The sequence below is a fragment of the Balaenoptera ricei genome, chromosome 9, assembly GCF_028023285.1.
Source record: "Balaenoptera ricei isolate mBalRic1 chromosome 9, mBalRic1.hap2, whole genome shotgun sequence".
Classification (NCBI taxonomy): Eukaryota; Metazoa; Chordata; class Mammalia; order Artiodactyla; family Balaenopteridae; genus Balaenoptera; species Balaenoptera ricei.
Genome location: NC_082647.1, coordinates 101374266 through 101388478, shown reverse-complemented (window position 1 = coordinate 101388478; position 14213 = coordinate 101374266). Strand labels below are relative to the sequence as shown.

At 42.5% G+C, this 14213-nt stretch overlaps 1 long non-coding RNA gene and 1 other non-coding gene across 4 annotated transcripts in view; one reads left to right on the top strand and one right to left on the bottom strand.

Moving 5' to 3' along the window:
• LOC132372121 (uncharacterized) overlaps positions 1–14213 on the top strand; it is a 64969-nt gene that overhangs the window by 13576 nt on the left and 37180 nt on the right. For all 3 annotated transcript variants that reach the window (XR_009505104.1, XR_009505105.1, XR_009505103.1), the window contains one exon: positions 10538–10635. This is a non-coding gene — a long non-coding RNA (uncharacterized LOC132372121). The remainder of the gene's footprint in view (positions 1–10537; positions 10636–14213) is intronic.
• TRNAG-CCC (transfer RNA glycine (anticodon CCC)) lies at positions 12130–12202 on the bottom strand. The gene has a single exon. It is a non-coding gene; the product is annotated as a tRNA-Gly (tRNA).

Here is a 14213-nt window from a genome sequence, read left to right as displayed (position 1 = left end):
GTATAGCGGAGAAAATCTCTCCACTCTGGCATGAGAGAAGCTTCCTGCGTAAAGGGCAGCCCTTGACCTATACAGTCTCAAGAAAGGCCTATGAATTGCGAATCTCTTCTCTGCATGAATCATCCAGTCAGTCTTGCCATCGCTTCCTTTTTTAAAAAAAACTCAACTTAATTGATGTATAATTCATGTATAATATAGCGACAAATATATGTCATATAAACACCACACAAAGTAAAACAAAAACAAAAGTTTTTCACAAAAACAAAAAGTTTCCTCCTACCTCTTTGAAATCAATCCCTAGCACCACCGGTCCCAGGCAACTAACTATAGATTAATTTTCATGTTCTAGAATTTCTGATGAATTGAGTCATAGAGTATGTGGTTCTGGCTTCTCTTGCTTAGCATAAAGTTTTTGAGATTCATCAAGTTGTAGTCTGTATCAGTAATTCATTTCGTTTTCTTGCTGAGTAGTACTCCATTGTATGGATACACCACATGGTTTATCCATTCACCTGTGGTTGGACGTTCGGGTTGTTTCCAGTTTGGGACTATTATGAATAAGACTGCTATGAAGTTCATGTATCCACCACTGGAGTATCATATAAAATAGTTTCGCTGCCCTAAAAATATCCCGTGTGCTTCTCCTATTTAACCATTTCTCACTCCCCTCAGACCTCTGGCAATTGCTGATCTTTTGAAAAGCGCTACAGTTTTACTTTTCCAGAATGTAATTGTAATTGTAATTATACAGTATTTAGTCTTTTCAGACAGGCATCTTTCACTTAACAATGTGTATTTAAGATTCATCCTCGTCTTTTTTGTGGCTTGATAGCTCTTTTCATCACTGAAAAATATTCCACTGTACAGATGTACTACCGTTTGGTTATCTATTCACCTATTGAAGGATGTCTTGGTTGTTCCGAGTTTCGGGTGATTATGAGCAAAGCTGATGATATAACCATTTGTGTGCAGGTTTCTGGGTAGACATAAAATTTCAAATCAGTTGGGTAAATACTTAGGAGTGCAACTGCTGAATCATATGGTAAGATTATGTTTAGACTATTTTTAACTTTGTAAGAAACTGCCAAATTGTACCATTTTCCATTCCCATCAGTAGTGAATGAGAGTTCCTGTTCTCTACATCCTCACCAGCAACAGGTGTCGTCAACTTTTTTGGATTTTCGTAATTCTAATAGGTATGTAGTAGTATCTCATTGTTATTTTAATTTGAAGTTCCCTAATGACAAATGCTATATATTTTTTAAAATTTATTTATTTTATTTATTTATTTTTGGCTGTGTTGGGTCTTCGTTGCTGCACACAGGCTTTCTCTAGTTGTGGCGAGCAGGGGCTACTCTTCATTTTGGTGCACGGGCTTCTCACTGTGATGGCTTCTCGTTGTGGAGCACGGGCTGTAGGCACGTGGGCTTCAGTAGTTGCAGCACGCAGGCTCAGTAGTTGTGGCGCACGGGCTTAGTTGCTCTGCGGCATGTGGGATCTTCCCGGACCAGGGCTCGAACCTGTGTCCACTGCCCTGGCAGGTGGCTTCTTAATCACTACACCACCAGGGAAGCCCCAAATGCTATATTTTTTAAATATACAGATTATCCAGATAATTAGACTCTTCTCATATATCTTTTGACTACTAGTTTCTAATTTAATTCCATTATGGTCAAAGAACATGCTCACTATGATTTCAATATGTATAAATTTATCAAAACTTGTTTTATGGTCCAATATATGGCCTATTTTAGTGATTATTCTATAGTCACTTAAAAAATGTGTACTCTTCTGTTGTTGAGGGTAGTGTTCTATAAGGGTCAACAGGTCAGTTTGGCTTATAGGTGTTCTATATTCTCACAGATTGCTACTTAATCTGTCAGTTACTGAGCTGAGTGAAATCTACTGCAGTTGTGGATTTTTCACTTCTTTAATTCTATCAGTTTTTGCTACGTGTATTTTGAAATGCTGTTATTAGGTGCATACACATTGAGAAATTATATCTGCCTGATGAATTTAACCCCCTCCCCTGTTTTTCATACTGAATTTTTCTCCTGGCTAGGGATCATATTTTCACCTTCTTCACATGTCTAGCAATTTTTGACTAGAAGTTGAGCATTATGAATGTTATATTTTTGAAAATTTGAATTTTGTTCTCTTATTTAATTAATGTTAAATTTGCTTGGCAGGCAATTTAGTCACTTGGGCATCAGCTTGATCACATCAAGGCCTACTTTTCCGCGTTGTTAGAGTAGATCTAAAGTAGCTTTATTCTAATTCTTATTTAGCGTAACTACTAAGACATAACACTTTTGGGTTCTCTGTTGAATGCCCCAGGTTTTTCATATGTTTTCTTCACTCTAGTTAGTAGGAGATCAAATGTCTCTTAGCCCGGTGTGAGCACTAAGATTCGTTTAGCTCATAACTCCCAGCTTTTCTTCTTTGCCCAGCCTCATGTAGTTTCATCTTACATAGGTTCAGATTATTATTCTGGCAAATAATCAAGGGAATCCCTATGCATATCTCCCTCCTCTTTGGTGTTCTGCCCCACAAATTGCAGCCACCTCAGCCTCCCCAAGTCCTTATTTCTGGATTTCAACACAGTGATATCTCCCAGGTGATGTCTGGATTTCTCCTCCTGGTACTATGGTCCAGAAATTGCCCCCAGGGAGAAAGCTGCAACAGTCAAAAGGTGTACCTTATCGGTTTCCTTCCTTTCTTCCTTCCTTTCTTCAGCCGCGCTGCATGGCTTGCGGGATCTTAGTTCCCTGACCAAGGATTGAACCCAGGCCCTCAGCAGTGAAAGCACAGTGTCCTAAACACTGGACTGCCAGGGAATTCCCTCCTTTCTTTCAATGGCTAAAAATAAATGGCTTCGAACATTTATTTCATACATTGTGTCCAGTTTTCTAGTTGTTTACAGCAGGTGGCCAGCCCCATACTGGTAACCTCTTCATGAGCAGAAGCAGAAAGTCTATCACCTCATTTTAAATATGAATGGGTAAACCAGAATCAGCAGACATTTGAGGGCCATAGAACATAAAGTATACTTAAAATTTCAGAATGTAATATGAGTGCTATAACATTGAATATGTATGTATAATGAAGTTATATTAATTCATTAGGGCTGCTGTAACAAAGTGCCACAAACTGGGGACTGAAAACAATGGAAATTTTATTGTCTCACAGTTCTGGAGGCTAGCAATCCAAGAACTAGGTGCCAGCAGTGTTGGTTCCTTCTACAGTCTGTGAAGGATAATCTCTTGCATGCCTCACCCCTAGCTTTTGGAGGTTTGCTGGCAATCTTTGGCATTTCTTGGCTTCTGCTGCATCACCCCAGTCTCTGCCTTTGCCTTGACATGGCATTCTCCCTGTGTGTGTATCTGTCTCCAAATTTCCCCCTCCATTTTTAAGGACATCAGTCATATTGGATTAGGGACCCACCCTACTTCGGTATGACCTCACCTTAACCACTTATATCTGCAATCACCCTATTTCCAAATAAGGTCACAGTCTGAGGTCCTAAGGATTAGAACTTCAACATATGAATTTTGGTGGGGGTGAGGGGGACACAATTCAACCCATAACAATAATTAAGATGCTACCGACAAAAATCCGTGAGGTGGAAAGGGAACAGAAGAGATAGAGGGAAACGTGGGAGAAAACCCTAATATCCTGGTACCACAAAACAGGAAGGTAGCCATGAGATATTGACAGAAGTTTATAAAACATGAAATAGAAGTTTTGGTATATTATTTAAAAGTTATAAAGATGACCAATAGCATGATTAGCAAACTGAAATAGTTACAGGAGAAAAGCAAGCAACATAAATGAGAAACAGGGCTCAGGTTTTGGTGCTTGTGTTTACCTGGTAGATGTGCAGAGAACTGTGGCATACGAGTCAGTGCTTGCCCCATCTGGAGAGTACAGCCACTTAACCAGCTTTGGTCAATTCATGGGAAAGGGGCCGTATTTGCCATGTATTGGGTTAGTGTCCCCCCAACATTCATGTCCACCTGGAACGTCAGAAAGAGATCTTATTTGGAAAAAGTGTCTTTGCAAATGTAATTAGTAAAGGGAAGTTATACTGGATTAGGGCGAGCCCTAAATCTAATGGCTGGTGTCCTTACAAGAAGGGGAGATTTGGACTAAGAGACATGACACACAGAGGGAAGAAGGCCACATGCAGAGAGAGGAAGAAATTTCAGTGATACAGCTACAAACCAAGGAATGCCAGGAATTGCTGGCAACCACCAGAAGCTCAGAAGAGGCAAGAAAGGATTCTTTCCTAGAGCTTCCAGAGGGAGAATGGTCCTGCTAACAGCCTGATTCCAGACTTCGAGCCTCCAGGACAGTGAGAGTTGTTTTAAGTTTTATGCTTCCTGGTTTGTGGTACTTTCTTATGGCAGCCCTAGGAAACTAAAACATGCAGCATCTGACTTTTTTTTTTTAATTAATTAATTAATTTATTTTTGGTGGCGTTGGGTCTTCATTGCTGCATGCGGGCTTTCTCTAGTTGCAGCGAGCAGGGGCTACTCTTCATTGCGGTGCGCGGGCTTCTCATTGTAGTGGCTTCTCTTTGCAGAGCAGGGGCTCTAAGCACACGGGCTTCAGTAGTTGTGGCTCGTGGGCTCAGTAGTTGTGGCTCACGGGCTTAGTTGCTCCACAGCATGTGGGATCTTCCCGGACCAGGGCTTGAACCCATGTTGCCTGTCTTGGCAGGCGGATTCTTAACCACTGCACCACCAGGGAAGTCCCCTGCATCTGACTTTTTTGTGGGGCTAAACATTTGGAATTTTAAAATGTTAAATCTTATCATTTTTTTCATGTTGGAGTTTTTTGTTTGTTTGTTTTTTGTTTTGTTTTTGAACTCACTGCAACTCAAACAAAACACATCTACAGTCAGATCTAGCCTTCAGGCCATCCATTTGCAACCTCTGCAATAGAGAAACTAAATACAGTGTAGGAAGATGACTAACAGAAATGAGAAGGGAGTAAGTGAACTGAGCTGAGGTATAAGTGTGCTAAATACTCTCCTGTCATAGCAGGAAGTAAAAAGAAAATGTCTAAATTTGATTAATAGCAAGAAAATGATTCCAAGTAGTTGCCTCTGGAAAATGGTCCAGGGGTGGGGCAGGTGACTGTTACTTTGAGTTATAAGTTCTTTTATATTCTTTGGTTTTGAAAGGTAGGTAGGCGTTACTCTCAGGCTTGCCAGGAAGTTGCTCTTGAAGGTGAGGAACTAAATTTTTCTGCCAGTAATAATAGAAGAGGCCAATGGCTGAGTAAAGTTTTCAGGAGTAGCAGAAGGCACTGCCTGTCTCTGGAGAAGAATAGGTTTTAGTACCTTTCAAAGAACAGACAGAATGTACACGTTTCCACACTTTTATGTTTCCCAGAATTTATCTTTATGAAGATCATGATAGTCCTTAATCCTGAGTCTGCTTTAAACTATAGAAATGAAACCATTGAGTTTCATAATGTTATGGTTTACAGTGTCAAGGAACTAAAAAATTAAGAATTCATTTTTAAATCACTGGTAAATTCATTTTTAAATCACCTATGAAAAACCCTGGAAGTGCCATCTGTGTTTCATAGAGGTACTTGTGCCCTTCAGAGAGGGAGTATATATCCTTAATTATACAATTGTTCATAACATCTGACATGACTAATGATTTTAAATGATAAATCAAAGGAATCCAGCCACTGAGCTTGCACAAGGGGAAAATCATCTCTAGAACTACATCCCGCTTGTCTTGAAATCCTTGTTTCTATAAAAATCTACCAACACATTAGCAGTATATATGTACATGAAGGTTGCAAATTGAATTTATATATTTAGGTAGTTACTCAAGATGTCTGGGTTGGGACTTCCCTGGTGGCGCAGTGGTTAAGAATCTGCCTGCCAATGCAGGGGGCACGGGTTCGAGCCCTGTTCGAGGAAGATCCCACACGCAGTGGAGCAACTAAGCCTGTGCGCCACAACTACTGAGCCTGCGCTCTGGAGCCACGAGCCACAACTATTGAAGCCCGTGTACCACAACTACTGAAGCCTGCACGCCTAGAGTCCGTGCTCTGCAACAAGAGAAGCCACCTCAATGAGAAGCCTGCGCACCGCAACAAAGAGTAGCCCCCGCTCGCTGCAACTAGAGAAAGTCTGTGTGCAGCAACGAAGACCCAATGCAGCCAAAAATAATTAATTAATTAATTTTTAAAAAAAGATGTCTGGGTTGCTTCTAAGAGCAACACGAGGAAATTAAAATTGGATTAAACTTGAAAAACAGGTTTATTATATGTCACTTTCTTCCCTCTAAGACTTTGATATTGGCCAATATCTAGACTATCTCCCTCAATCTCTTCTTCACACTAGTCCTGAGGGATCTTACTCAAAGGCAAATCTGCTTAAAGTCTTCCCCTAACCTAAATCCTTTAATGGATCTCTATTGCCTTCATGACAGATTGAAGGTTTTTCTTTATCTAATCTCCGTTCACCTTTCTGGCCTCACCTCTCAGCATCCCGGTCAATTAAAATGTGTTGCTTGTTGGTCCTTGAACCAGAGCTCCTGGGCGTGGTTCCTTCCTTTTTCAATCCTCTTTCCCATGGCTGACTTCTGTGTTCCTCCTATGTACCCACAGAAGTTCACCTTAAGTCTCCCCTCCTCCAAGGAGTGACCTTCTTCATCTCTCCAAAGCTGAGATGTACGCTATCTTGGGTATTTCCACAGCATCTTATTGGATAATTCATCCTAGCTTGGCATCTTCACTCATTCTTTCCTGACCCTAATTTCCCTAGCGGACTTGTAATCTTATGACCATAAAGTTGGTCTTAATGAGAAAGTTTCTCCTTTTGTTTCTAAATAATGACTTGAGTTCTCAGCTCATTTATAAACCAGACAAATTCCAAGCCAGATGAATAATCAAGCCCCTGCCTGTTTTGCCTAACCTCACCCTCAAATCCCTTTACATTCAATCACCCTGTTTCTACTCCCCACAAGGGGTGTCCCGGGTAAACACCAAATTACACAAAATCAAGCAGAAAAAAAATAACAAACAAAATTTCTACCAAAGAAAGAGGATTGTTTTCTCATAAAATAATGCACTCATAGTCAACTCTTCTAACTGTCCTTTTGAATGACTTGAATGTTAGTTTCCTGAAAATTTGAATTATATTCCCATTGCTTAGAATATTGCATAAAATAGTAGGCAGTCACTAAATATTTATTGCTGATGTTTTTTTAAAAACTTGATTTCCATTTACCTCTGGAATTAATAGCAGAAACTTACTGCATGAGGTTTTTTTGCACAAAATTTTAATTGAGAATGACAAGAGTCGTGCAAGTTAAACAGTTTTCCCATTTTATAAAAAATTATAAAACATTTGATAAGAATCTATAAATTCCAGGAACTTCCCTGGTGGTTCAGTGGTTAAGAATCTGCCTGCCAATGCAGGAGACACGGGTTCGATCCCTGGTCCGGGAAGATCCCACGTGCCGTGGAGCAACTAGGCCCGTGTGCCACAACTACTGAGCCTGTGCTCTAGAGCCTGCAAGCCACAACTACTGAGCCCACATGCCACAACTACTGAAGCCCATGCACCTAGAGCCTGTGCTCCGCAACAAGAGAAGCCAGCGCAATGAGAAGCCCACGCACTACAATGAAGAGTAGCCCCCGCTTGCTGCAACTAGAGAAAGCCCAGGTGCAGCAACGAAGACCCAACACAGCCATAAATAAATAAATTTTAAAAATCTGTCTAAAATTTTTTAAAAAAGAATCTATAAATTCCAATCCAGATGAAACGGGAAATGCTGCAGGATTTTCTTTTCCTGATAATTCTTTGTATTTTCTCTGAAAAATCTAGATGTTTAGAGGTCTTTGATTTAAAGAAAATTCCTCAAAATCAAAAGAAAATTCAAACTGACCATATTTCAGGAAAGGTAGAATTGGCCTAAATCTGAAAAGAAAAAGTTTGGGCCATATGACATTGATTTTCTTCTGAAGTATTTTCCAAAATATTGACTATTTCCTGCTCCTTTCCCTTTTTCTTCTGATATTCACAGCAGATTCAAAAGAGAAATTTTAAATGTCAGCTAAGTAAAACTTAGTTGTCATTTTTGCATTTTTTTTTTTTTAACTTTTGACTGCACCACGGAGCATGCCAGATCTTAGTTCCCCGACCAGGGATCGAACTCTGCAGTGGAAGCTCGGAGTCCTAACCACTGGACCGCCAGGGAAGTCCCATTTTTGCATGTTTTTTAATCCAGTAATCCTATGCATACCTACAGTCCACTAAACATCTTGCTGAAGACACTCACAGATAATAACTCATTTACTTTTCAGAACACCCCTGTGATATAGGCATTACTATCATCCCTATTAAGCAAATGTAGAAATGTAACATCAAAGAAATCGGATAATTTCCTCAACATCATATAACTAGCAGAAACTTGAGTGATATCTGTATACTTAAGGAGAAAGGAGGGGGGATAAAATGAGAATTTGTCTAAAGAAGACATAATAGTATTGAAACATTTTTATGTTCACAGCTGTTCATGAAAAGACAGCTGGTTAATGCCTCACAAGATAATGTGAAGTCAAAACATATGTGTTTTCATCCCCTGACCACTGAAAATGAAAGGTAAAACAAATAATTACTCCAGAAAGCCCAGGGGAAAAAAAAATTTTTTAAATCAAGCCTTGTTACTATCAGCATTGATGACAGAGATTGTCCTATTGTATCTGTGGCAGGCACCATTCTGGACACAAGAACACAATCACGTAAAGCAGACATGTTTCTTCTCTGACAGCACCATTTCTATCTCTTCTGGTGGAAAGTTTATTTGAAAGTCTACCATTCCAGACTATAACATATTTGAGACTCTCTTTCCTTATCATTAAAGATGGCCTTGGATGGACTTCCCTGGTGGCGCAGTGGTTGGGAATCGCCTGCCAATGCAGGGGACACGGGTTCGAGCCCTGGTCTGGGAAGACCCCACATGCCGCAGAGCAACTAAGCCCGTGCGCCACAACTACTGAGCCTGCGCTCTAGAGCCCGTGAGCCACAACTACTGAGCCTGTGCTCTAGAGCCTGTGAGCCACAGCTACTGAGCCCGTGTGCCACAACTACGGAGCCCATGTGCCTAGAGCCCGTGCTCTGCAACAAGAGAGACCACCGCAATGAGAAGCCCACGCACTGCAACAAAGAGTAGCCCCCACTTGCCGCAGCTAGAGAAAGCCCGCGTGCAGCAACGAAGACCCAATACAGCCAAAAATAAATAAATAAATTCACTAAAAAAAAAAACTGGCCTTGGAGATAGTTCATGGAAGTGTTTACATCAGTAGTAGGCGACCTGTTAGCTTCCCGTGAAAGGAGCCCGTGCTGATCCTCACTGTATCTTGGCACTGCCACCATCACCTTCTGGTTTAGGACTAGGGGAGCAAGTTTGGAGACGCAGAGCCCCCGTTTCCCTCTCTCTTGATGAGGAGGCCCTGGGTCTCCAGGACACCTGACTCAGTCTAACATTTGGATGACCTTCTCATCCCTTCCACCATCATTTGCTTCTCAGGGTAAGAACATCAGTTAATAGGTGCCAGTTTCTGTTTCCATAGCCCTATGGCGTCCGTATAATTCACAGGAAAAGTCTTCAGTTTTGAAACGGCTCATCTGTGCTGTGTGCTCCCAGGAATGCCAGGCTTCTTTAAGAGCTCTATGTCCCTTACTGTCACTCCCATATCGTCTTACTCAGAGAGTTTGAAGGCTACAAAGTAATAACCCTATTTTTAAGAGAGTCTTGATTTCACTCAATATGTACATGAAGTGCAAAAAATTAACAGTTCACATCTCATTTTCATCATTAAGTTTTACTCATACTGTCTGGAGGGTCTTTGCTCAATTAATCCCTCCATCTTGCGTTCTTTTCCTCGGAACTCAGATCGGAAAGAGGTTTGCTGTCAGTGAAAGCTGTGTGGCTTGGGCTCTAACAGTCTGACGGGCAGCTGCATCCAAGGGATTAGAGATCATGATAGTTGAGCCTGTTACTTGGCAGGGGGAAACACGAAGGTAGGTCTTGACAAGTCAGAGCATGTGTGGTCTCAATGATAGCAGCTCTCCTGCTGTGCTCGCCTGGCAAATGAGACTGCGTCCTCTGAAAATTGTTCGGAAGAGTGGGTCTTACGTTTTGTGCTTCAACAGATCACTACGATTCAACAGAAATAACTTCGTTCAAAACAAACATTTTTTCGGAGTGCTTCTAAAGCTATGCTTGTGGGAAGGAAATCCAAAAAAGAGGGGATATATGTATACGTATGGCTGATTCACTTTGCTGTACAGCAGAAACTGACACAGCAGTGTAAAGCAACTATACTCCAATTAAAAAAAAGAAAAAAAATTAAAAATAAATAAAACTATACTTGTAAACTGATTTCAAAGTATGCTTTACTTTATGAAATCAATGTCGTTGGACACACATTTTACCCTTTATAATATCTGCCCCCGTGTATAACTTTTAACTCACTTTCATGTTTGAATCCTCTCTCTTAGGGTTTTGAAATTCAGTCCTCGGATGAAATCTCAAGGGGACATGTGACAGGGTGGAAAGAGTAAGAGGTTGAGTCAGAGGGACTCTGGCTATAGCATTTGTAAGTATTTTCATTTACTCTCTCTTAGCCTCAGTTTCCACATCTGTGAAATGGCAAGAATGATGGCTGTCTCACCTATTGTTACAAAGCTTTTGTAAATAATACTGGGTAATGTGTATGAATAATATGAACCAGCATAAGAGGTAGGTCCTGTTACCATTGTACAAAAAAAGGGAGCTAAGATTTGAAGTGCTTAGCTGACCTGCCCAAGGTCACTCACAATATACCAGACTGAGTTCATACACTACTCCAGACTCACTTGGCTCCCCCTGACCCTACCTCCTGACCTTGGCCTCTTGCTCAGTGGAGCTCACCTCATCTCCTAATGCCCCAGGTGACTCAGACTCCCTGGGGGTGAAAGCATGGCATTGGCCTGAGGTCCCTCATGCCCACTCAGGAAGCAGCAGCTTCAGCACCCAGGTCCAAAGTGACCCACTGACTGGCTCCTCGCACAGCTTCCAGATTAGATGAAGCGCTGCTTTCCCAGCACAACCCAGAAGTGTGGAGTAATTAACACCCTGTGGGGCACCCTTGGAGATGGGAAGAAGTCAGCAAACAAGTGTATCCTCCTTCCTCCCCTTGATGGGCTGCTCCCACAGCACTGCCACGTGGCACCTCCAGAGATGTCCTGTGTGACCGGTGTGTTTTCCTGTGAGGCTGTGACCAGCTCCGTAACTCACCACATGTATTTGCTTCTCCCTTTTTTCCGTCATTCTTTGCTGCCCTTAGATTGCACCTCCCAATAAAGCAGCTGACGTGATCACATGCTAGATCTGTACTATCCAATTCAGTAGTCACTAGCCCCATTTGGCTATCAAAATTAAAATTAATTAATTACAATGAAATAAAATCTAAAATTCATTTTCTCAGTCACACTAGCCACATTTTAAAAAAATACTTATTTATTTATTTGGCTGTGCCGGGTCTTAGTCGCAGCATACGGGATCTTCTTTGCCACAGGCAGGGTCTTAGTTCCCTGACCAGGGATTGAAGCTGGGCCCCCTGCATTGGGAGCATGGAGTCTTAGCCACTGGACCACCAGGGAAGTCCTCACACTAGCCACATTTTAAGTGCTTAATAGCCACATGTGGCAAGTGGCTACAGAACTGGACAGCACAGATATAGATCATGTCCATCATCATAGAAAGTTCTACTGGACAGGGCTATTCTAAACCTTATCATGACCAGTATTTCACACAGGAGTTTTATTTTAAGCAGTTCCCTTCTCTGACAGACACCTTCTGTCTTCCCAACTTGCCCTAGTATTCCCACTTAAATAATCTGTAACCCCCATTGGACCTGTAGTTATAAGATCCTGCATCTTTCTCACTGCTGTCCCCCTCTTCCCATGTCCTCATCACTCCCCCTACCCAGCTTAAATGTTACCTTTCAGTTCATTTTTTTTTTTTTTTTTTTACTATTTATTTATTTATTTGGCTGTGCTGGGTCTTAGTTGCGGCACATGGGATCTTCTTTGCCACAGGCAGGATCTAGTTCCCTGACCAGGGATCGAACCTGGGCCCCCTGCATTGGGAGTGCGGAGTCTTAACCACTGGACCACCAGGGAAGTCCCTCACTTCATTCTTAATTCCTTTGTGTCTTCCTTTACTATACTCACCTGATGTGCGGGATATCTTCCATTTGCCTCTCTAGATCCACCGTCCACCCTTCTCCACCCTGCTTTGTGCCCTGGGAGGGTGACCTATATGGTCTACAATCACCAGTGAACCCCCTGTTCTCTGGATTCCATTTGGGTTCAGCCCATGACAAACCAAGGAGCTCAGAGAGAGGAAGAAGAGGGAGGTTAGGATATTTATTCCTCCAGCCCCCTTCTAAGAACTCAGCTGCATCCCTCAATGGAAGGACTCAGCTCCTAAAAGGCCATCAACTATTATGCACTGAAAAACAAAACAAAACTCCTGGATAACTAGGCCCTGACAGACACCTGTGACCCAAACTGCCCATAATAAACTCAGCGGTATGTGTTCTACCAAAACATCAAAATTTGGACGTGCACAGCAGATTTCTTATAAAATAGAAATGGTATGCCCGGTCTCATATCCCACACAGCATTGCCTGAGACGAGGGGACGCATTTTATGGCAGAAAGTAGAGCGCTGCCCTCAGCATCTGTGGACTTCGCTGACCTTACCACATGCTCCATTACACAGGAGTAGCTGGTTTGACTTGTAGTAGCTGGAATGGCTTGCCGATGGCTCAGTCCAGACACCAGCTGGGAGACACCACCCCGTGAGGTTGGGCTGCCGATTTATAACTCGAGGTGTGCTTTTAACCGGTGGCCAATTTATGGTGCCTTCTTTTTCCTAGCCAGGATGCATGGGCACCAAGGGTCAAAGATGAGAGTGTCCCTCCTCCCTGTTACACCGTACACGTGAAGAATTTTTGCTTTCCGTCTATGTGACCTTAGCCTCCCTTAGAGATCCTAGTGCCCAAGGGAGGAATGCAGAGAATGAGGCTACTGTGCTGGCTGGGTCACTGATCCTGATTACCAGGGAGAAATTCGGTTGCTGCTACACAAGGAAGGCAGAGAACTATGTTTGGAGCCCAGAGGATTCACTGGGGGCCTCGTAGTACTCAACTGGCCAACTATCCTAGTCAATGGGAAACTGTAGCGGCGCAATAAAGCAAAACCACTAAGAACTGAAACCCCACGGGAAAGAAGGTTTGAGTCACCCTACTGGGTAAAGGATCCCATCCAGCTGACGTGGTATCAGAGGATAAGACAAACATGAAGCTAATCTGGAAGAATGCAGCTGTAATTACCACCTGCTTAGACCTCATGACCAGTCACAGAAGCAGGGATGGTCATAGCTATGTTTTACATATCAATTAATTATTTTTCCACATCCCTTTCCCCCTTGTCCTAGCCACCTGATATGAAATATGCTAGAGTCGGGACTTCCCTGGCGGTCCAGTGGTTAAGACTCCACCCTTCCACGGCCGGGGGCACGGGTTCGATCCCTGGTCGGGGAATTAAGATCTCGCATGTCTCAACATGGCCAAAAAAAAATAAAAAACTCTAGTATTGGCTGATATTTTAGGTTCAGTTGGGACTATGACTGAATAAACATTTCCCTATGGTAATATGGAAGCTGAAGGGCTTTGAGTATCTCCCATGATGGGGAGACGAAATTTCACCTGCACAGAGATCAAGAGTTGATGCTGCAGGGGGCAGGGGGTGAACCCTAATGAATAGCTTCTGTTCCGCCTCTCCAGATCCAGTCTCCATTCTTCTCTCCCCTGATCTGTGCCCTGAGAGGCTGACCTTTATGGATAACATCAAAGCTTCCCTTGCCCTCTGCTTCCAATTAGGTTCAATTTATGGGGAGCACCTATAAGGAGATCAGAGGGAGAGAGAAGAGTGAGGTTGCAATGTTTATCCCCAGGCTCCCTCTCTGGGGGGGTGGGGGGGGGTTGCTGCCTGGTGGCCATTTTAGTTACGTCACAAACCTTAGTGACTTAGAACAACCACCATTTTATTATCTTCCTTGGTTCTGTGAGTTGACTAAAGCTCAGCTGAATGGCTCTTCTGCTGGTCTCATGAATAGTCTCTCATAA